Below are 22,574 nucleotides of genomic sequence, written 5' to 3'. Positions count from 1 at the left end.
CTGAGTAAATCTGTCAGAAATTCAGGGATTTATAGTGAATATCAGTGAGTTTCCATAGAAAATAAGTTGAATATGTATTTACGTGTTACATATTAGTTACCTTCCCAGTCCCCTTGCCTCAAAGTTCTGTTCCATGAACATGTGCATGTATATGTTTATAATTGGTGAGAGTCCAGGAATCCATGTCTTTTTTAAAACATAAATCTATTTTTTAATGCTTTTGGGTTGTTTTATTTATTTTTTTAAATTTATCTTACTGAAGTATAATTGATTTACAATGTTGTGTCAATTTCTCCTGAGAGCAAAGTGATTTCAATTATACATATGTTTATATATACACTCTTTTCCATACTCTATTCTGTTAAGCTTATCACAGAATATGTAGTTCCCTATGCTGTACTGTAGGACCTTGCTGTTTATCCATTCTGTATAGTAGTGAATAGTTAGCATCTGCTAATCCCAAACTCCCAATCCATCCCTTCCCTCCCTCCTTCCCCTTTGATAACCACAAGTTTGTTCTCTGTGGCTGTGAGTCTGTTTCATGGACAAGTTCATTTGTGTCATATTTTAGATTCTACAGATAGGTGATCTCATATGGTATTTGTCTTTCCTCATTCTGACTTATTTCACTTAATATGATGTTCTATAGGTCCATCCATGAGGCTGCAGATGGCATTATTTCATTCTTATGGCTGAGTAGTGTCCCACTGTATACAAGTACCATATCTATCCATTCATCTGTCAGGGGACGTTTAGGTTGTTTCCAAGTCTTGGCTGTTATGAACACAGAGGGTGCATCTATCTTTCTGAATTGTAGTTCTGTCCTGATACATGCCTAGGAGTGGGATTTCTGGATCATATGATGACACTGTTTTTAGCTTATTTATTTATTTACTTTTGGCTGTGCCGAGTCTTCTCTGCTGCAAGTGGGCTTTCTCCAGTTGCGGTGCATGGGCTTCTCTTGCTGTAGAGGACCAGCTCTAGAGCCGTGGCTTTGTTACTCCACAGCATGTGGGATCTTCCCTGGGGATTGAACACATGTCCCCTGCATTGGCAGGCAGACTCCTATCCACTGTACCACTAGGAAAGTCCCATTTTTAGTTTTTTGAAGAACTTCCATATTATTTTCCATAGTGACTGTGCCAATTTACATTTCTACCAACAGTATAGGAAGGGTCCTTTTTCTCCACACCCTCCAGGAATCCACATCTTAAAAAATGCCCCCGGGAATCCTTACGATTAGTCATGATTGGAGTACACTGTTCCTTCTCAAGTGTGGTCTGTGGTCTAGCTGCATCGGCATCACTTGTTTTCTTGTTAAAATGCAGAGTCTCAGGCTCCATCCCGGCCCTCCTGAATCAGAATCTGCATTTTAACAAGATCTTCATTTGATTCTTATGGACATTAAAATGTAAAAATAGCTAGGTGACAGCTTTTAGTCACAGTGGCACTTTTGTTCCATTTCTTATTCTCAACCATTACAGTTTGCATTGAAATTATAGTTATGTGATTACTTATAGCATTCTCATATAAATTCTGTCATTTCAAAAAAAAAAATTCTGTCATTTCAACAAAACTATCCACAGGAAGATAAACCAACTTTTTCTCATACCTGATGTTTATGTCTCAAGGCTATTAAGCCTTATAATGATGGCTTTAAAATAGCAATGACATATGTATATATGTGTGTGTATATATACACACAGAAATGTATATAAAATGTATAGCTATATATGTTATATGTAATTATCTGTACATACATGCAATTGTTCTGTATATTACAGAATATATATAATTATCTACAATAATAATTATGCAGAATTATATGTATGTATACCACATATATCTATGCAGAATCTTTGTGACTAATTAAAAGAGATACTAATAACCATACAATAGCTACCAGTTGGCAGCAGCTTTATCTGATAATAGCTCTACTATATATATTTATATATACATATATTAAGCATAAACCTCAAATTCCCCATAATAAAACCACAACACTATTTTATCATTAATTTAGTAGTAATTTAGGTGCTCTTGCTTAATATACAGGTAAAATCTCCTGGACCTATGCTTCTCTTCCCTCTACCTTTTAAGAAACATTAGCAATGTTTCTTTTAAGAATCATTAGCAGCTCTGGTACTTTAGAATTAATTACTCTTTAATAACATTGCTCAGTTGTATATGGTTTCACTATTAAATAGAGTACTCCAGTGGGTAAGACATAGTCTAATCTCTTTTTATGACTTTTCCTCTCATCTTTCCATCCATCCATTCATTCATTGAACAAATTACTATTGAGTTCAACGTGTTTCAGCCTCTGTCCTCTTACAGAGGATAACAAAATATGTTCTATGTCTTTGAGAAACATCAGTCTAATAGAAAGGCAGGCAACAAAGTCAGCAGTCATAACTAGATTCAATAAGTAGTTTAATAGCATTTTAAGGGGTACAGCAAAGAGCATCACAACTGAGGAGGGCTCAGATAACCCTCACACGGAATGAAATGACCCATGAGCTGAGTCCTAATGGATGAGCAGTTAGTCCGGGGATGTGGTGAGGAGGGGAGTTACAGACCAAGGAGGCGAAACAAGTGAACATGTGAAATAGCCTTATGTGTTTGGGGATTGCTTTAGTCTGGTTGGAATGAAGTATGTGTGTGTGTTCAGACATGTCATTGAAAATGTTGGCAGAAAGGCTGGGTTGTGAAGGCCAGGCTGAAGAGTTTCAGTGTTTATGTTGGTGGCAGTGGCCAGCCTTCAGAGGATTTCCTAAAGGGAGTGAGATGGTCAGAAGTGCACTTTGGAAAGAATACCTGGCAGGTAAGTGGAAGACAGAACTGAGACAAGGGGCAGCATTGAATGAGTCTGCAGGCCAGAGCAGGGATCGTACTGGGGAGAAGACAAAATTAGAAACATGAAAGGCAAAATAGACATGGCTTCATGTCTGGCTGAGTCTAATGGATGCAGAAGAGACTCCAGGCTGACTCCTCTGAGCTGGTGGAGGTTCTGGGTGAGTGATAGTGTCAAACAGGAGGAGTTGGTTTGGGAGGCGATAAGACACGCTGTTGGGAGCAGGTTGCGTCTGAAGCGTCTGTGCCTTTCCTGCTGGAGGTATGGGGTAAACAGCTGGCCTAGGGCCCAAAGGAGAGGTGCCCATTTATTTATGGCGTGTCTTTTGTGTGTACAACCAGGAGTCATTCTAATGCGTGTATATAACCATCTCAGCTATCACATGCTGGTAAGGGGCTTTCTGCCTTCTGTATACCATTTTCTTCGGTGAGCACCTCCCTTTAAACAATATACAGAGTTAAGCAGAACTGTATTTTCTCTTGTAAACCGTGAACATTGATCTCACTGAACACTCTGAGGTACAGGCACACCTTGTTTATTGGGCTTCAGTTTACTTCACTTTGCAGATACTAAATTGTTGTTGGTTTTGTTTGTTGTTGTTTTGTTTTACAAATGAGAGATTTGTAACAACCCTGCCTTGTGAGCAAGTCTGTTGGTGCCATTTTTCCAGCAGCACTTGTTCACTTCATGTCTGTGTCACGTTTTGGTAATCCTCACAGTATTTCATTATGACTGTGTTTGATATGGTGTTCTGTGATCAGTGATCTTTGATGTTACTATGGCAAAAAAACTATGCCTTGCTGAAGGCTCAGATGATAGTCTGCATCTTTTAGCAATAAAGTATTTTTAAACTGAGGTATGTACATTTTTTAAAAGATACACTGCTGCTGAACACTTAATAGACCATAGTATAGTGTAAGCATAAGTTTTACATGCACTGGGAAACAAAAAAATTCATTTGACTCATTCTGTTGCCATATTTGCTTTATCGGGGTGGCTTAGAACTGAACCCATAATATCTCTGTCTGCCTGCAGTAGGTTTCTTTCAGATATAACCTCCTGCATCCTCTCTCACCAGTTGAGTTGAATCCCTACCAGGAATTAGCTGTATTTGTTCCCAAACCTGTATATCCCAGTCATCGTTGCTATTTTAATTATATAATTTAATTAAATCTTATGTAGAGCAATGAAATATCAATGTGAGAATAAAGAAAGTTGTGGTTTCTATAAGGACAAAAGCTGAAACTTTGAGAAGACTTAATAAAAATACATTCTCTTTAAGAATTGCTGTTAAATTAGTGATGAGACAAGTATGATCAGTTAGAGGAAATAGTCATAGTCTAGAGGTGCTCAAGTGTTCACTGGCTTTGCCTGTATATTAATTCTTCACTCTACTTTGTGGAAGGCAGGCTGGAAACTGCTTATGAAGGATTGTGTCTATGATTAATGCAAGAAAGATATTGAGGAATTCTAATCATAGGATGCATTTTCAAAGACAAGGTTTTGACCCTCTATCAAAAAAATGAATTGGCAAGTTAATGTTCATTTATAATTTTACATTAAAATTGAAATGTTTAAGCTATGTATATTGATATTCAGTCGCTAAGTCCTGTCCTATTTTTTGAGACTGCAGCACGCCAGGCTTCCCTCTACTTTACTATCTCCCAGCATTTGCTCAGACTCATGTCCATTGAGTCCCTGATGCCATCCAGCCATCTCATCCTCTGTCCCTCTGTCTTTCCCAGGTTCAGGGTCTTTCCCAATGAATTAGGTCTTCATATTAGCTAAAGTAGCTACAGTTTCAACATCAGTCCTTGCAATGCAATGAATATTCAGGATTGATGTATGAATCTTTTAAAAATATGTTTCCCCAATTTAGCTGGCTTTTTTTTTTTTTTTTTAAATAACCAATATCGGTCCTGATCCCTCTGATGAGAGGGTTTCTAGTATATAGGGCACCTCTGTCAGATATTGTCTATAGCTTGAGCTCCTAAAGAAACAGGGTGGCCACAAAGGATAGAACCTAAAGTCCTCACAAAGCCTAGGATCCTCTGGGTGGTCTTTCATTATCAGTGTAGGCTCAGACAACTTTTTTCTGCTCTCTACCCATTATTTCTCTTGAAAAATGGTGATTTTAAAGCAAGCTAACTACATTAAAGAGTTTGATATGCCAGAGACGGTGACAATTTTGCTTTAACAAGTTCTTGCTCCAATCAGACCGTAAGTGATGTCCTCATTTCATATCGTTTAGGATTTTCTGCAGGCATATTGATGTTGGGAGCTAAAGAGTCCCTAGAATGTGATCTTGCTACCTTATTTGCTCTCACTTTTTAAAAAAATGTGCATATATATACACACACATGTATGTGTATGTGTGTATACACATAAATATATATACTATTTGTCCACTGAAAGCAATTAAGTGCAGTTAAAGCACGTCAATCAACATTTCATGCATCACACCACATTACATTTGCCAGAAATGAGGGATTGATGGGGTTTATGTGACACCCCAGTGATTAATCCATTGGCTAAATTTGGAAGCATAGGGAAAATATTGCAACTGAATCTATCTGAAACGCTAGCATCTCTAGAAGTTATCCTCTCAGTGCTTATTAAGGAAATCAGCAAAGGAAATATTTTCTTTTGCTTTTGCTTCTTCTTAAACATCTTTTATATAATATGTATTACAACAGAAAGATTATAAACTAGTCACTCATCAGTCAAGGATTTTACTCACATTGCTCTGTAGGACTGAGTGCTTTTTATTTTTAAAAATTGGAAGATTTCCTACAAGGAGTTTTTTCTTTTCTTAATGGAATCAGGATTGAAAATCAGCTCACGCTGAGCCATGTCTGCCCGTTTCCTCAGAGGATGTGCTCTTCTGAGTCAGGTGCCCACACAATACCCGCCTGTCTGAGGTAGACATTTCAGTTTGTAACTCTAAAAGTAATCATTTAAAATTAACCACTGATACAAAAGTCTTGGCCAGATTTCACGTTCCCTGTACTCTTTCACTCCTTCAATTAACCTCTGTCAGTAATTGAGTTTTGTGTATATTTTGCTGTGTATCAACTTTTTTTCTAATCTAAATCTTTATATGTGTTATTTCATATTAATCACCTATTTAACTGCCTGCTTCTAATATGTCTTGAGGGCTTTTCTTCTTTACTTATGTATAGTTTTAGTCTCTAAATATGGTTTGGAAAGGTGGTCAGACTACTCCAGGATCAGCAGCCTTTTCTGTAAAGCACCAGACAGTAAAATTTGGGGGGCTTTGTACATCACACAGTTTGTATCCAACCACTCAATTCTGCCATAGCCCACAAACAGCCATAGACAAGGTCTGAGTCTGTTCAGGATGACATAACAAAAATAGCAGAGAGAGAGGCTTAACCGACAAGCATTTATTTTCTCACAGGTTTGGAGGCTGGTGTTCTGAGATTAGACTTCCCTAGAGGCTCTATGGTAAAGAGCTAGCCTGCCAGTGCAAGAGATGCAATTTCAGTTGCTGGGTTGGGAAGATCCCCTGAAGAAGGACATGGCAACCCACTCCAGTATTTTTGCTGGCAAATCCCATGGTCAGAGGAGCCTGGTGGGCTACAGTCCATGGGGTCACAGAAGAGTTGGACACGACTTAGCAAGTAAACAACAACAATCTGAAGTCAGGGTGCTGGTGTGGTCAGATTCTGGCGTAACCTCCCTTCCTGGCTTGTAGATGACCGTGCCCTCACATGACCTTCCCCTGTGCATGTACTGAAAAGAGAGAAATCTCTTTCTCTTCTTATAAAACCACCCATCCTATCAGATCAGAACTCTACCCTTAGGACCTCATTTAACCTTACTTACCTTCTCAAAGCCCTGTCTCCAGTAGAGTCAGAGGTTAGGACTTCAACATGTGATTTGACACAAGAGAGCGTGAGAATGGGGAAATACAATTCAGTCCATAGCAGACAACACATAAATGATTGACTGTGATCATATTCCAAAAAAAAACCTTATTTACAAAAATAGGCAGCAGGCTAGGTTTGCTTTGTATGCTATATGTTGCTGACCCCTGCTCTAGATCACTTCTTGATTTAACTGTACTTTTAGGTTAATTTCTTTCTTTCTGCCTCTTCTGGCTATTAAAATTGGCATCTTCCTAGTGCAACTATTTACCTTAGATTAGGACTTTGTTTATGACTCTAACCCGTGTGTCTGGGACTGTAACCTGGCAAAAAATCCTGCTTGGGACTTGAACCCATGTGACTGGGACTCAAACCCAGTCAAAACCCATGGTACCTGGTTTCAGGACCTAATGAAGCTCAGGTTCTTGATGTCTCGTCACAGAAAGAATTCAGTGAGAGACAAAGTGATAGATAATAAGTGGGTTTAGAGAGAAACACACTCCACAGACAGAGTGTGGGCTATCCTAGAGGGCAAGTCTGGCAGCCTTGAAAATGTGGCGTGGTTAGCTTTTATGGGCTCAGTAAACCATGAAATTAAAACGTTTGCTCCTTGGAAGAAAAGCTGTGACAAACCTAGACAGCGTATTAAAAAGGAGAGACATCGCTTTGCTGACAAAGGTCCATATAGTTAAAGCTATGAGTAGTCATGTATGGATGTGAGAGCTGGACCAAAAAGAAGGCTGAGCGCTGAAGAATTGATGCTTTTGAATGGTGGTGTTGGAGAATACTCTTGAGAGCCCCTTGGACTGCAAGGAGATCAAACTAGTCAATTCTAAAGGAAATCAGTCCTAAATATTCATTGGAAGGCCTGATGCTGATCAGGCTCCAAATGTGGCCACCTGATGTGAAAAGCCGACTCATTAGAAAAGACCCTGATGCTGGGAAAGATTGAAGGCAGGAGAAGGCGATGACAGAGGATGACATGGTTGGATGTCTTCACCAACTCAAAGGACGTGAGTTTGAGCAAGCTCCGGGAGATGGTAAAGGACAGGGAAACCTGGTGTACTGCAGTCCATGGGACCATAAAGAGTTGGACACGACTGAGTGACTGAACAATGAACAGCAGTGAGTGGGAGGATTATTTCAACCAGGTGGGGGAAGGGGTGGAGATTTCCGGGAGTTGGGCCGCTGCCCACCGTTGGGTCTTTTGATGCCTTGGACCTGTTATGGTGACTCTGGTTGTGTCATTTAGCTTGCTGATTGAGGATCAAGGTCTAGTTAAAGCTGACTTCTCTGCCATCATGGACCCATTTGATTCTAATCTGTTTATATTTATCTTTGGGCTGAGTCATTCTTTCAGAAGTTGTACCCTGCATCTTTCCCTCCTTTTTACTAGAAAACTACATGGAACACAAGCTATGAAAAATGAAATATTTTCCAATTGCAAAGATAGCTTAGTGTGTACAATGTGCATTGATTAGCCTTGGAGAGAAGTGGAGAAGGCCCCAAAGCCTAATTGGCTTACCTAAGCCTAATTGGCTTACCTTTCCCATCCAAGCAAGTTACATATGAGGTCCCAAGGGACATAGGAATAGCTGAAATAAACCTGAGGTGAAGTGAAATGAAAGTTGCTCAGTTGTGTTGGATTCTTTGCGATCTATACAGTCCATGGAATTCTCTAGGCTAGAATACTGGAGTGGGTAGCCTTTCCCTTCTCCAGGGGTCTTCCCAACCCAGGGATCAAACCCTGGTCTCCTTATTGCAGGCAGATTCTTTACCAGCTGAGCCACAAGGGAAGCCCTAATGAACCTGAAAGTTACATCAGGAGCACCAAGGTCCAGATGCTCACAGCACTGGCAGGCAGCTTAACAGGAATTATTCTGCTCTCAGAGATTGGTCTTTAAATGAGGTGAAGTGCCTTTGAATCGAGGACTGCAACAAATTAGCTACACAAAGTAACAAAACACATTTTATCTTAATGTTCCCAGACAGGATCTTTTAATCTGGTAGGTTGGTGGGGCTGGGAGAAGGCATCATTTCATTTGCAAGAAATCCAGAGTGCTTTAGGAGTTTTAGGAGATGCTGGGAGATGAGCTGGGAATATTTTCCAATCTTGGGCAGCAGTATTGTACCCTTGGGAGGAAAGGGGCTCTGTGGGGTTCCCCCATCTCCAACGGAGTGTGGGCGGGCTCTGCATAGAACAGTGCCTCCCCTTGTTTACATTCTACCCACACAGCCTCCAGTGATCAGCTAAACAGTGTCACGGCAGCATTCTCTGTTGTTTTCATGGAAAGGATGTGTTGACACCCGCTACCTAGCTGTGAATGTAAACACGAAGATGCTGACAGCAGCCTGTGCAGACGGCTAGCAGGTACCCACACTTAGAGCAGGCAGATGTTTAACCTTGACATGAACAGTAATTAAGCAGAGCCTCGGTAACCAGTGCCTCCCCAGGAGCCAATTAATAATTTGGTGGGGGAGACGTTATATGCAAATTTCCCCCCAAACCACTGCAGAGTGCCTTTCCACTCTCCCCCAGTGGACAGGGCTGGGCAATCATTTGTAACAAAGCCCTATGGTGCACGTGTGAACAAATTGTAATTAGGCAAATTAAATGAATGTTGCATGTACATCAATTAATTTCTGGTCACAAGATAGACAGTGATCCATTATATATCAAAGGCTTCATCTTGGAGGCAGCACTCACCCACCTCTGCCTACCCATCTCTCTTCTACACCCACCCCCAGGAAAAGCCTTAGCCCTCAATTCTCATTGAGTTACTTCATCCCAGTTTGTTTATTTCTTTTTGGCAGCAATATAGCAATATACACATTCCAAGCAGTGTTCTGACTTTTTAAAGAGAAAAAAATCCTGCTTTAAAAGATGTTTAGAAAATGCATGCATCTAGCATATATTGCTCTTTCTGGGTCCAGTAGTGATAGCATCTATTTCCTCTCCCACTGAGGCAAAGAAAATAAAATAAGGCTTCTGTGAAAGATGGTAGGCACAAGTTGGGGACTTCCCCACAGAGCGAATTGTTCGGGGAAGGCACATGATTCAGTGTAATTGTCCCAAGTGGGTCCCCCTCCTGTGGATCTCTGTGGGTCTGAGTCATCCTAGTAAGGAGAATGCCTCGCCGGAAATGGAGTTCAAGAACCACCCCCCACCCCATCACTTCTTGCTGTTCAGCCAGATTGCACTGCATTAACTCCCCTCAACACTGTGGTTGCACCCCTGTAGAGCTGCCTAAATTTGTACACTAACATTTTAAGGAATAAAAACAAAATAATTTTTTTTGTTGTTTTTTACTATATAGGGCCTGGCAGGAACAGAATAAATAAAAGCAAAATGTAGGCCTTTACTGTAACTTAGCCCTAGCAATCCCTTCATCGCTGATGGAAGGGCCTGGATGCTAAACTTTCCTTCGTGTACCATTATTTCCTTTTCTTCGGGAACTGTCGTCCATTTTTTTTTTTTTTTTTTTTTCTATTTTAAACTCTGGCTAAACTGACCACTCAAGAGTTGAAGAGTTGCTCTTCTACCCTGAGTGGTTTGAAGCAGAGAGTGGGGGTGTCCAGGAGCAGAGGGACACAGGACCTCCTGCTCAGCTCTCAAGGCAGGACCAGTGCTTCTCCTCAAATCAGAGCCCCAGACTTAGCAAAATGCCCGACTTCTATTTAGGGATGCTTTATACAGCCAAGCGCTCTTTATTTGTGTGAATTATGTTAACATAATCTAAACAGAGCATATGAGTGAATGGGTGGATGAGTATTGATTTATGTCAGAGCCCTCCTTTTCTGCCCTCCCGCCATGGTCTTTCCCACCTGGGCAGGCTCTTGGCTCCATCACCCTCAGTAGACACTGCAGTCTCTGTGTGATCACAGGCTCCCCAAAGGCCAACTGCAGACCCTTTCTTGCTCTTGCCTCGCTTCCCTGGTCCCACAGCCTCTACTGCAGTGCTGAGTGTAACACAGTGGGGGTGTGCAGAAAACACTCCTTGAATATAGCCAAGGAAAGTGAGATCCTGAAGAAGCTGAGGAGTCAGGGAACTAGAGCATCCTGGATATTTGGGGTGAAGAACCAGCTGCGGGGTATGCCCTACAGGCTTCTGCCAGCATCAGCAGAACCCCCTTTCCCCCTCTGCTTTCTGTTCTCATCACACTGAACTTTTTCAAAAATTACTATGTGCTTTCCTGATACTACATCTTTTCTTCCCTCATGCATTTTATCTTTGTCACAGTAACTGATGAACAACTTCTAAGTGTTCTTCGTGTCTTCAAATTTCTCTTCTCCAGAAGCCTTCATTGCTTTCTCAGGGAGGGGTTAAATTCTTTTATATTCTCCCAGAGCCATCCACTTTCCTCCTTTGTCATCCTCATCTCATGTGTACTGTTCAACAACTGTTCTTTTTTTTTTCCTAGCATTTTAAAATGGTACTTTATTGTTTTGCTCTGGAAATTAAGACATGTTAAAGTTTTTCTGCACATAGGTAGTATAACTGATATATGTCATTCCAAAAGTCGAATGTCTCCATTACTGGCCTATTGTTCAATTGACAGATGCCATTGTCTATTATAAAGTCAGGAGTAGTTTGTTTTTTTTTGTTTTTGTTTTTGTTTTTTTTATTAGTTGAAGGCTAATTACTTCACAACATTTCAGTCGGTTTTGTCATACATTGATATGAATCAGCCATAGATTTACACGTATTCCCCATCCCGATCCCCCCTCCCACCTCCCTCTCCACCCGATTCCTCTGGGTCTTCCCAGTGCACCAGGCCTGAGCACTTGTCTCATGCATCCCACCTGGGCTGGTGATCTGTTTCACCATAGATAATATACATGCTGTTCTTTCGAAACATCCCACCCTCACCTTCTCCCAGAGAGTTCAAAAGTCTGTTCTGTACTTCTGTGTCTCTTTTTCTGTTTTGCATATAGGGTTATCATTACCATCTTTCTAAATTCCATATATATGTGTTAGTATGCTGTAATGTTCTTTATCTTTCTGGCTTACTTCACTCTGTATAATGGGCTCCAGTTTCATCCATCTCATTAGAACTGATTCAAATGAATTCTTTTTAATGGCTGAGTAATATTCCATGGTGTATATGTACCACAGCTTCCTTATCCATTCATCTGCTGATGGGCATCTAGGTTGCTTCCATGTCCTGGCTATTATAAACAGTGCTGCGATGAACATTGGGGTGCATGTGTCTCTTTCAGATCTGGTTTCCTTAGTGTGTATGCCCAGAAGTGGGATTGCTGGGTCATATGGCAGTTCTAATTCCAGTTTTTTAAGAAATCTCCACACTGTTTTCCATAGTGGCTGTACTAGTTTGCATTCCCACCAACAGTGTAAGAGGGTTCCCTTTTCTCCACACCCTCTCCAGCATTTATTGCTTGTAGACTTTTGGATAGCAGCCATCCTGACTGGTGTGTAATGGTACCTCATTGTGGTTTTGATTTGCATTTCTCTAATAATGAGTGATGTTGAGCATCTTTTCATGTGTTTGTTAGCCATCTGTATGTCTTCTTTGGAGAAATGTCTGTTTAGTTCTTTGGCCCATTTTTTGATTGGGTCATTTATTTTTCTGGAATTGAGCTTCAGGAGTTGCTTGTATATTTTTGAGATTAATCCTTTGTTGCTTCATTTGCTATTATTTTCTCCCAATCTGAGGGCTGTCTTTTCACCTTACTTATAGTTTCCTTTGTAGTGCAAAAGCTTTTAAGTTTCATTAGGTCCCATTTGTTTAGTTTTGCTTTTATTTCCAATATTCTGGGAGGTGGGTCATAGAGGATCTTGCTGTGATTTATGTCGGAGAGTGTTTTGCCTATGTTCTCCTCTAGGAGTTTTATAGTTTCTGGTCTTACATTTAGATCTTTAATCCATTTTGAGTTTATTTTTGTGTATGGCGTTAGAAAGTGTTCTAGTTTCATTCTTTTACAAGTGGTTGACCAGTTTTCCCAGCACCACTTGCTAAAGAGGTTGTCTTTTTCCATTGTATATCCTTGCCTCCTTTGTCAAAGATAAGGTGTCCATAGGTTCGTGGATTTATCTCTGGGCTTTCTATTCTGTTCCATTGATCTATATTTCTGTCTTTGTGCCAGTACCATACTGTCTTGATGACTGTGGCTTTGTAGTAGAGTCTGAAGTCAGGCAGGTTGATTCCTCCAGTTCCATTCTTCTTTCTCAAGATTACTTTGGCTATTCGAGGTTTTTTGTATTTCCATACAAATTGTGAAATTATTTGTTCTAGTTCTGTGAAAAATACCTTTGGTAGCTTGATAGGGATTGCATTGAATCTTTAGATTGCTTTGGGTAGAATAGCCATTTTGACAATATTGATTCTTCCAATCCATGAACACGGTATGTTTCTCCATCTGTTTGTGTCCTCTTTGATTTCTTTCATCAGTGTTTTATAGTTTTCTATGTATAGGTCTTTTGTTTCTTTAGGTAGATATACTCCTAAGTATTTTATTCTTTGTGTTGCAGTGGTGAATGGGATTGTTTCCTTAATTTCTCTTTCTGTTTTTTCATTGTTAGTATATAGGAATGCAAGGGATTTCTGTGTGTTAATTTTATATCCTGCAACTTCACTATATTCATTGATTAGCTCTAGTAATTTTCTGGAAGAGTCTTTAGGGTTTTCTATGTAGAGGATCATGTCATCTACAAACAGCGAGAGTTTCACTTCTTCTTTTCCTATCTGGATTCCTTTTACTTCTTTTTTTGCTCTGATTGCTGTGGCCAAAACTTCCAACACTATGTTGAATAGTAGTGGTGAGAGTGGGCACCCTTGTCTTGTTCCTGATTTCAGGGAAAATGCTTTCAATTTTTCACCATTGAGGGTGATGCTTGCTGTGGGTTTGTCATATATAGCTTTTATTATGTTGAGGTATGTTCCTTCTATTCCTGCTTTCTGGAGAGCTTTAATCATGAATGGGTGTTGAATTTTGTCAAAGGCTTTCTCTGCATCTATTGAGATAATCATATGGTTTTTATCTTTCAATTTGTTAATGTGGTGTATTACATTGATTGATTTGCGGATATTAAAGAATCCTTGCATTCCTGGGATAAAGCCCACTTGGTCGTGGTGTATGATTTTTTTAATATGTTGTTAGATTCTGTTTGCTAGAATTTTGTTAAGGATTTTTGCATCTATGTTCATCAGTGATATTGGCCTGTAGTTTTCTTTTTTTGTGGCATCTTTGTCTGGTTTTGGAATTAGGGTGATGGTGGCCTCATAGAATGAGTTTGGAAGTTTACCTTCCTCTGCAATTTTCTGGAAGAGTTTGAATAAGATAGGTGTTAGCTCTTCTCTAAATTTTTGGTAGAATTCAGCTGTGAAGCCATCTGGTCCTGGGCTTTTGTTTGCTGGAAGATTTTTTATTATAGTTTCGATTTCCTTGCTTGTGATGGGTCTATTAAGATCTTCTATTTCTTCCTGGTTCAGTTTTGGAAAGTTATACTTTTCCAAGAATTTGTCCATTTCATCCAGGTTGTCCATTTTATTGGCATAGAGCTGCTGGTAGTAGTCTCTTATGATCCTTTTCAACAACTGTTCTTATTGATGTACTTTAAACATTTTTTGATTTTATATTGGGCTGTAGTTGACGTACAATGTTGTGGGATTTTTAAAATAATTGTATTTATTTATTTATTTTTGGCTGCGCTGGGTCTTAGTTGTGGGAAGTAGGAGCTACTCTTTGTTTCAGTGCATGGGCTTCTCATTGCATTGACGTCTTTTGTTGCAGAGCACAGGCTCTAGGCACACAGACTTTAGTAGTTGGGGTTCATGGGCTCTAGAGTGTGGCTCAGTAGTTGTGGCACATAGAATCAGTTGCTCTGAGGCACATGGAATCTTCCTGAAGCAGAAATCCAACGTGTGTCCCCTGAATTGATGGGTGGATTCTTACCCACTTGGCCACCAGAGGAGTCCTGCAGTGTTGTGTTAATTTCAGGTGTACGGCAGAATGATTCCTTTGTGCTGTTGGACTTTGGATTTGATGATGAAGAAGAGATGGTGGCCGCTGTGTCCACCATTTTATCCCCAAATACTTAGCACAGTGGCTGTTCTTGTTGGGTGCCTAGATATATGAATGAGTAGATGGATAGAAAAATGAGTGGATGGAAGGATGAATGCATGTATGGGTGGTAGGATGGATGAGTAGATGAGTGTGTAGTTAGATGGTGGGTAGATTTGTCTGTTCTGACCCTCCCTTGTACCTGGAGACCCAGGGCTCTGCTTGGGCTGAGCTCTCTGGAGCTGAGCCCAGGCAGGACTTGGGCAGTGGAGGCCTTCACTGCAGGGAGTAGGTCAGTGGGCAGAGCCTAAGATGAGGGGGCCACATGAAACACCAGAGGACTAAAGGGGAGACCAGGGTGGAGAGAGGTGTGTTCTGAGGATGAGGGCCTGCAGCCAGGCTTCCCAAGGAAGAAGGAGCCTGATGGCTGCCTAGGGGCGGGGGCTGTATTTAGTTTTGTTGTTTTTTCAGTTGCCCATCCGTATTCGAGTCTCTGTCACCCATGGACTGCAGCACGCCAGGCCTCTCTGTCCTTTAGGCCCTATAAAATAGACGTTTCCTGGTTTCTTCTGATGATGAGAACAGAACTGTTGATCACATTGAGCTGTTTTAGACAAATACATAGTCACCATTTACAACGTTTTCTCCCAGAAGTTTAACACAGGGATGGCCTCTGTTGTCCCACATTTCTAATTTCATCGAGTCAGTGGGCTAATGATGGAGTGTCAGCCTCTAATTTATCACACCTCAGCTCAGTGGTTCTCAAACCTAGCTGGAGATTTAAAAAGCTGGAGCTTTTAAAAAACATCAATGCCCAGGCCCCACCCAAAAAAGATTCTCACATTCACTTTGCAAAATTATCCCCAGTGATTCTTGTGTGAAGCGAGAATTGAGAGGCAGCTACTCTTCACTGCTCAAGAAGGCTACAGTCTTGCTACTCAGAGTGTGGTCCGTGGACCAGCAGCATCTGTATCGCTAGGATCTAGGTAGAAATGCAGAATCTTGTGTCTTACCCAGGCCCACTCTGTCAGCATTGTGTTTCAGCAAGATCCCCAGGGGACTCATATTGAACACTGAACATTGACATTTGAGAACAAGACTCGAGTTAATCCAAAAGTCAGAGACTTCGTAGAATATTCACCAAGGACTGGCTCAGAACGCATGGGTGTTTATTCTAGTTTGCTGTTAGAACAAAGTACTGCAAACTGGGTGGCTTAAACAACAGAAATGTATTGTCTCACAGTTCTGGAGGCTAGAAAATAAAAAATCAAGAAAGTGGTAGGGTTATTTCTTTCTGAGACCTGCAAGGGTGGGGTCTCTTCCAGGCCCCATTCCTTGATTTGTCTGTGGCCATATTCATGTTCATGTGTGTTTTTCCTGTGAGTGTCTGTGTCCAAATTTCTCCTTTTTATAAGGACACCAGCCATATTAGACTAGGGGCCCACCCTACTCTAGTGCCTTATCCTACCATAATTAATTATATCTGCAATAAACTTGTTTCCTAATAAGGTCATATTCAAAGGTACTGGGGACTCCTACTAATTTGAATTTTTGGAGGATACCATTCAGTACATAGCAGTACCCAAAGCATGGCTTATAATTTATCATCCCTTCAAATATACCTTGAATATTTTTTTTTTTTTTGCAAACTAAAATCTAATCTAAAGCAACTTTTCTAAGTCATGAAACACATAAAGGAGAAAATGAGAAGTCATTAGTTCTGCTTCTGTGGGGTGGACGCATCCCATCCTTCATCTCCCTCTTCTCTCTCTGATTTCTCTATTTGCTTCTAAGTAGTCACAGAATGCTGTGCCTGTCTTAGCAGAGACTTAACTGACCCAGCAGGAAAATATAAATTCCTACCTTCTCCAGGAGCACTCCTGAAGAGGTATGGTTACCATCTTCTGACATCACCAATAAAAAAATTATCTCCTCTAAATACCCTTTGAAAGTGAAAGTGTTAGTTGCTCAGTTGTGTCCAACTCTTTGTGACCCCATGGACTGTAGCCTCGCCAGGCTCCTCTGTCCATGGAATTCTCCAGGCAAGAATACTGGAGTGGGTGGCCATTCCCTTCCCAAGGGGATTTTCCTGACACAGGGATTGAACCTGGGTCTCCTTCATTGCAGGCAGATTCTTTACCATCTGTGTCACCAGCGAAGCCCCCAAATACCCTTATGTTTTTTGTTACTGAAGTATAGTTGCTCTACAATGTTGTGTTAGTTTCTACATGCAGTGAAATGAATCAGCTATACATTTACATATATACTCTCCTTTTTGAACTTCCTTTCCATTTAGGTCACCACAGAGCATTGAATAGAGTTCCTTGTGCTATATACAATAGGTTCTCATTAGTTATTTTATATCAGGCACTTTTACTTCACTAAAGGAACAGCAATATTCTCAATGAAAAATAGCGAGCTAGGAATAAATTAGGAGTTTGAGATTAACAGATACAGACTACTATAGGTAAAATAGATAAACCACAAGGACCTATTATTGTTTAGCACAGAGAACTTTACTCAATGTCTTGTAATAATCTCAATATAATGGAAAAGAATCTGAAAAAAGTGTGAGTGTATATATATGTATGTATATAACTGAGTCATTTTGCTCTATAGCTGAAATACTATAAATCAGCTATATTTCAATTGGGAAAAAAAAAAAAAAAAGCAAGCAGTTTACCTGATAGGCTGAATAAATGATTTTCTATCAATTCATTTTGTAAGAAATGACTTTACAGAAAGTGATTTGTCTCTCAGTTCTCTTTCAGCAAACTGTGAAGGGGGTATGCCCGAGTTAACAGTGAGCCCACCTTTGTGGGCTGTGATGACTGTCCTTTGTGATGCCTCCTCGGGGTGTATTTAAGAATAAAATCACGGGGGAGACCTTTAACCATAAAGGAAGGTTTTGTGGAGTTACACCAGCATTTCTCAACCTCAGACTGTTGACGCCTGTGGCAGGACACTTCTCTGTTGTGGAGGCTGTCTCACGCATTGTAGGGTATTTGGCAACATCCACACTAGATGCCAAGAGCAACATTCTTAGTTATAACACGTTAAGTCTCCAGACATTGCCAGATTCCCCTGGGAGCTCATGGGGCAAAAATCACTTCTGGTTGAAAACCATTGAGTTAAACAAACAAACAACAAAAAAAGACTTACTGATCAGCTCTGTCCTGGAAAACTCGTTCTTAATTCTCCTAATACATTGTGTTATTATTTTTCCATTTGTGTAATAAATTTCTACTTTGGTTAAAACAATACTTATGACGGTGATAGAGGTCATTTTTTCCCTCCTTCCTTGTAAAAATTGTTCTGAACTTTAGATAGTTAATAAGAAACAAAGGGCAATATGATAATTCTGAAACAATTGGCAAAAAGATAAAGGCATTTTAAACTTGCCACAAGGCTACTTAGTCTGATAATATCTCTCCTTAAGATTCAGTCAAAATATGTTCGTAAGCCCAAGTGAGTGTCATAGAAAAAAAAAGTCAGTAGTTTAAGTTTATTAATTTAATGAGTTCTAAATTATATTTAAAAATAAGAGAGAAAGAGAGTCAATTTAAAAGCTGCATTAAAAGCTACATAATTTCCAGATCGACATTTTGGGCTCTTCCATGTGGGTCAGAGTGAACCAGGAGGAATGGGATTAGAAGAGTGAGAAAGGACTACCCCTTGTTGAGTAGAAAAATTAAAAAAATTGCAAAAATTTAACAAAAAATGTCTTTAGAAGTGTCCGATCTTTGTAACTCCATGGACTGCAGCACACCAGGCTTCCCTGGTCTTCACTATTTCCTGGAGTTTGTTCAAACTCATGTCCACTGAGTCAGTGATGCCATCCAACCATCTCGTCGTCTGTTGCCCCTGTTTTCTTCTTGCCCGCAGTCTCTCCCAGCATCAGGCTTGTTTCCAGTGAGTCGACTCTTCACATCAGGTAGCCAAAGTATTGGAACTTCACCTACAGCACCAGTCCTTCCAATGAATATTCAGGGTTGATGAATGAGTATTTCCTTTAGGTTTGATCTCCTTGCTGTCCAGGGGATTCTCAAGAGTCTTCTCCAGCAATACAGTTTGAAAGCATGAATTCTTGGGCACTCAGCCTTCTTTATGGTCCAACTCTGACATCTGTACATGACTACTGGAAAAAACATAGCTTTGACCGTATGGACTTTTCTTAACAAAATGAGCAATTCATAAAAAGCCTGTAGCTTTGTTCCCTTGGAAGTTTCTTAAAACAGACTTTCCCACTAAGCTATCATGTCTTATCACAAATGATAGAGGGCACAGTTTTCTGCAGTTAAATGTATACATATATCACATGTCATATTTCATATGTATGTGAAAGAGATCTTTCTCTGATTCAATATTGTGCTGCCTCAAGTCCTATGGAATATGATACTGTAAGTGTGAAATGATATCTGTATCAAGACAGTTTTCAATTTTATATATTTTTCCCACTGTGCTGCACATAATAAATTAATGGCCTCAGAGGAGCAGGAGGAGGAGGTTGAATTCCCCAGCTGGCTGGACTGATAATGAAGTTTAGAAATCAAGTCAGCTTGGATAAGACACAGAAGGTGATATGCTTGTGCATGTGAATCTATGGATCAAGAGTCATGCTATTAATAGCTATGTATCCTAGCTCAGTTGGTAAAGAATCTGCCTGCAGCACAGGAGACCCAGGTTCAATCCCTGGGTCAGGAAGATCCCCTGGAGAAGGAAATGGCAACACACTGCAGTATTCTTGCCCAGAAAATCTCATGGACAGAGGAGCCTGGCAGGTTGCAGTCCATGGGGTTGCAAGAGTCGGACACAACTTAGCAACTAAACCACACTACACATACATAGTCTAGGGCTTCCCTTGTGGCTCAGCTGGTGAAAAATCTGCCTGCAGTGCGGGAGACCTGGGTTCAGTCCCTGGATTGGGAAGATCCCCTGGAGAAGGGAAAGGCTACCCACTCCAGTATTCTGGCCTGGAGAATTCCATGAACTGTATAAGTTCATGGGATCGAAAAGAGTCGGACATGACTGAGCTACTTTCACTTTCACATACATAGTCTATGCTGCTGTGAGACATAACAGAACCACAGACTGTTGCCTTTTGTTAGTTTGGGAGCCTCTCACATGATGGTGTACAAGGAGTTTGTGGAGATGAGCTGACCTAGGGAAGACCAATCCTACCAAGTGTGGTAGGCAGACAGGAGCTGCTTTGTGTAGCCTGCAGCATCATCAATGCCCAGCCAGCAATGTGAACCTAAGTGAGCACATTACAGATTAGAGATGGTATAGACACAACCACTGCCCTTGGGGTGTCCATAGTCTCAAAGGGGAGATGGATTTTGAAAATATCTATTCAGTAGTTGGGCTTCCCAGGTGTCTCAGTGGTAATGAATCTGTCTGCCGAAGCAGGAAACATAGGTTTAATCCGTGGGTTGGGAAGATCCCCTGGAGAAGGAAATGGCAACTCACTCCAGTATTCTTGCCTGAGAAATCCCATGGACAGAGGAGCCTGGCATGCTACAGTCCACGGGGTCACAAAGGAATCAGACATGACTTAGCGACTATAAACAGTTCAACCACTGAATAGATATTTTCAAAATCCATCTCCCCTTTGAGACTATGGGCTCCCCAAGGGCAGTGGTTGTGTGTACACCATCTCTAATCTGTAATGTGCTCTCTTAGATTCACATTGCTGGCTGGGCATTGATGCTGCTGCAGTGGTTGTATAGAGAAGGAAGTAATAAATTGTTGAGGAAGATCAAGGGAAGGGCACGGAAGTTGTCCACCAGAGACTACTCTTATATCAAACCTTGCAAATGCAAACCCAGTGTTTACCTGGGTGGAAGGGGAAAGACAGACTACCAGGCAGAGGAGATCATGTGTGTGAACACAGAGAGGTATAAAAGAGCAGTCAAATTTAGGAAATGATGAGAAGCTCAGTGTTAGGTGGGGCTATGGCAAGAGGCAAGACTTAATACAAAGGAAATGATCAGACATTTAAGTGCTTATAAGCAGTGTGAAGAAGTGTGGATTTTTTTCTGAAGGGAGTAGGAAACCACTAAGGAGAGGAGAAAAGTAGTAAAACACTCATACTGATTTTGTTGAAATTCATTTGGCTTAAAAAAAATTTTTTTTACTTTTATTCAAGTATAGTTGAATTACAATGTTGTTATTGATTTCTACTGTACAGCGAAGTGATTCAGATGTATATACATATATCTATATATACATATACACATTCTTTTTCATACTGTTTTCCATTATTTATCTCAGAATATTGAGTACCTTGTTTATCCATTCTATATATATATAATCATTTGCGTCTGCTAATCCCAAACTCTCAATCCATCCCTCCCCCAACCCTAATAAAGATTTTAGAAGACAAAGCAGCAAAGACTGCATGGTCAAGTGTATCTGTCAGAGACAGTGAGATGTTCATTTCCATGACAATGATGGTAATGCCATAGCAACAGTTTTAGACCCAGGACAGATAGCTCTAAATGTATCTTTAAATCAGTGAGAGCACAGGTTGGGAGGAGGAGAGGTAGAAGCAGCAATCTGAGCTGGCTCTCCCTGCTCTTGATCTTGGGTCATGTGTTGCCTTGTGGAGAGTCCTGGGGTCAAGGGAGTGGGAGATTGGAGAGCAGGATAGGGCGATGTTAGAGAGGACACCAGTGAGGTGGGTGCTCGGCTCCAGGGAGCAGCCCTCCCCTGGGAGGCTCTGACACACTGCAGCTCTGACAGGGAGCCACCAGCCTTTGCTGCCACTTGGTCACAACTGACCAGCGGAGGAGTGGGCCACAGCTGAGCTTGGAATGTGGGCATCATCTGAGACACTTAGAAGCTGGAGTGTTTAAAGCCAAGTCTCATTCATTTCAGGTCTTGAGGGAGAAAATCCACAAACTCCATCCTGCAGCTGAGTCCCAGAATCCTGGGAGGAGGGGATCTCCCTACAATTATGGAGGCTAGAAGTCTAAGATCAAAGTGTCAGCAGGTTGTCTCCTGTAGGGCCTCTCTCCTTGGCGTATAGATGGGTACCTTCTCCATCTGCCCATGGTCTTTTCTCTGTGTGTATCTGTGTCCTAGTCTCCTCTCTGTATAAACAGACCAGTCAGCCCTATCGCAGTGGGGGCCACCCATATGACCTCATGTACCTGAATTACCTCCTTGAAGGCCCCTCTCCCAGTGCTGTCCCATTCTGAGTGTTGGGGATTAGGACTTCAACATGCGAGTTTTGAGGGGACACAGTATGACCATGGCAGGCCGTCAAAGTTGGTTTCAGCTGCTTGCAAAAATCCAAGCCAAACTGAAAATCTAGAACAGGGGATCGACCTGTTGCAGACTCATATCACTTCACTTTGTGGCTCCTATAAACTCAGCACCACGGTTCCTAATGGTCCACTCCTGCTGGGCAGAGACCAGATCTGGTTTGGCATCAGCCCCTTCAGCACCAACCCTGCACCTGGACAAGCCAGGGCCTCCAGGTAAGGGCCAGATTGTGGTCTGCCAGGGCCCCCTCTTTTCCTGTCATGGGGATCCCCAGTCCCATGAGGTAGCTGCGGTCACAGAACTGATGTGGATACAAAGCCCTGTTGGTCGAGGCAAGAGCGATTCCGGCTGCCGGCTCAGGCTGTGGCTCTTGGCTCCTGTGTGTTCCTTCTTCAGCATTTAACACTCAGATTTTGTAGACACTGTCAAGTTGCTTTTTGACCAGTTTCTCAAGTTATTGATACTTGAGTAACAAGAGAGAAAGACATGGAAAGTCTCCTTCAGACTAGCTGAAGGAGAAAATTGAGATGAATTTCTG

This window comes from Dama dama, chromosome 18, assembly GCF_033118175.1.
Source record: "Dama dama isolate Ldn47 chromosome 18, ASM3311817v1, whole genome shotgun sequence".
NCBI classification, from domain to species: Eukaryota; Metazoa; Chordata; class Mammalia; order Artiodactyla; family Cervidae; genus Dama; species Dama dama.
This window is presented reverse-complemented; position numbering follows the sequence as displayed.